Genomic DNA, 2,606 nt, shown 5'->3' with positions numbered 1-2,606 from the left:
AAGAGGATGTTATTAATAGATGCGAATATTGAGGAAAGGTTATTATTGGGAATTAACATTTGAAGCTACAATCTCCTGTTTTTCGGTGTAGCGTGTAGTGTCGACGTGGCGGATTGTGTACCGCTATGATGTGATAATTTGAGAAGCTTCTTTCGAACACGGCGTTAAGTCGGCGAGTCGGTAGATATGGATTTAATAGATGACGTAACTACCCCTTATACATCTATCTTGCCTGCGTGTATGGACCAGGTACAAAATAAGAATTATATATTTATTTATGACTATAGAAATTTTTATAATTCATCCTTCCAATTTTTTATTTCTATGTTAATAAGAATTTAACGTTTCTAGATTACTTGGTTTTATTTGCCATGTCATATACGAATCATATTTGTTTTTTCTTTCTTTATCTATGAGTCTGACTATATTCATCCTCCAATTTTTATTTCTATATTAATAATTATTTATATTTTCTAAATATACTTGGTTAATTTTCTGTCAGATTTTGATTAACTTATGGCCAGACATAATATATACCCAACAAAGCCTTTTAATTATTACCATACACTTTTATAAACAAACAATTTGTCCAATATGTTGTTAAGACTGTGGACTAACAAATATCAAATATATTTTTGTAGTATTGGGCTTTAGTTAGATGCAGTCTTGAGCCTAAGGCCTCAAGTGAAATTTTAAGCTTTTCCATATTAAGTAGCTAATTCAAACCCAGCAAATAAATCCTGATCAAACCCATATTTTAAGTTAAGAAGGAAATAATTACTTGTGATTCATGCGTAATACCAGATTCAAAAATCAGGTAGTCTTAAAATCTACTGGTAGAAAGGTTGTGATAGATCAGATTGCTACAATATTTTACAAAAACAAATGAAAGAGCTTAATATCCGTTTAAAAAAATTAGGGTACATCATCAGTACATGGATATGGAGACTGCACATTAAAACACGAAGGTTTATGCTACCATAGATCCCGCTTACAGATTTCCATTTTATCGTATACGCAAAATAAGATTTCAATAGTTCTACCAGTTATGTTATTAATATAAATAATTGGTCATATTCTATGTATGATCTCAGTTGAATTTTCTGTCTATATGTAAACTATTCATCTCCGTGATTTTTGTTTAAATGTGTCCTGCGACAATCCAAATTCAATTAACCAATCACTTTCATCTCACCCCACCCTCACACGTGTTTGATAAATATTCCTTCAATCTATTTAGTACTATACCTAATATCTTCTCAATGTTATACGAAAGCTAAGTTTTTACTATAGTTTAGTAATTATTTACATGTTAAGTCGACAACAACTCAAAGAGATCGTCGAACATTAAACCCAATGGATCACCGATAGACTTTTAGATGCCTATATAACCGAAGTTGCATGTACTTGTTTCCTGGGCACTACATAATGCGATGTCTAGAACCTGTTTGTTTAGGTTAAAAATACTACATACTTTTGTCACCATGTAAAAGACCTACAAAAATTACAGTGTGTTTCAAAATCAGTATATGTGATTTTTTTTGTATAACATGACATTGTTAGACATGATCCTATTTATGTTATGACTAAAATAAATATCATATGATGATCTCTCAAGGTGTAAACTGTAAGCTCAAGGTTTGGAGCTTGGATGGGTTACACAATTGCAACGGTGTGTGACGTGGTACTATGAAGTTAGTTGTGGAGCAATGACGTGTCGGATGCTCATTGGTCCGAGATATTGTCTTTGTGGAAAGCAAATAAGATTTGGGTTTATCACAATATTTGGGATCAGAAAAAACTCTAAAGGAAGATGGTGAGGAAGTAAACAAAGGAGTTTCAGTGTTGAGATCCCAAAGCCTGACAGTAGTATCACCTGAGCCACTTGCTAACTGCTTACCGTCAGGGCTAAACGAAACACAAGAACAGCTTCGGCGTGACCTATAAGTTAAATTAATAAATTGACGCACAGTTATATCCTTGGTTTTAAAAAGCGACCCCTTTGGTCGCCATGGCTGATGGCGAGGTGGAGCGATAGCCTCATCGCCTCAATACCCCATGGCCAGGCGACATACACATGGCGGTCGCTATTCATTGCTTTCATGCTTTTCGGAAGGCGCTTATAGCCACGACATGTTGATATTAGACAAACTAGTTTGGTTTGTGTAAACCTAGTATATCAAACCGACTTTGATTTAGTAAGGAATATATCCGCACTACAAGAAAACAGTGGTATTCTGACGGACATTCCGACGGAAAATGAAATCCTCGGAATATCCCGAGGGAAACACAAAATTCGGTTTCCTCGGAATTTTCTCGGAATATACCGATGGAATTCCGAGGAAATACTAATCCGTCGGAATATTCTTATGGAATACCGAGGAAAAACGTATTCCTCGGAAAAACCCGATGAATTCCGAGGATATATTATAGCCGTTAGAGAGCCGTTGGGGGAATTTTAAAATTCCGAGGAAATTCCGACGAACTAGCCATTGGCGTCGGAATTTCCTCGGGCTGTCGGTAGGATTTCATCTATAAATACAAGCACCCCTCTTCCTCTTCATTCACTCCATATCTTCATCCTCCCTCTTACTCTCTTTACACAC

The sequence above is a fragment of the Brassica oleracea genome, chromosome C3 (assembly GCF_000695525.1).
Source record: "Brassica oleracea var. oleracea cultivar TO1000 chromosome C3, BOL, whole genome shotgun sequence".
Classification (NCBI taxonomy): Eukaryota; Viridiplantae; Streptophyta; class Magnoliopsida; order Brassicales; family Brassicaceae; genus Brassica; species Brassica oleracea.
The sequence above is the reverse complement of the archived record's forward strand: the minus strand, read 5'-3'. Positions refer to the sequence as shown.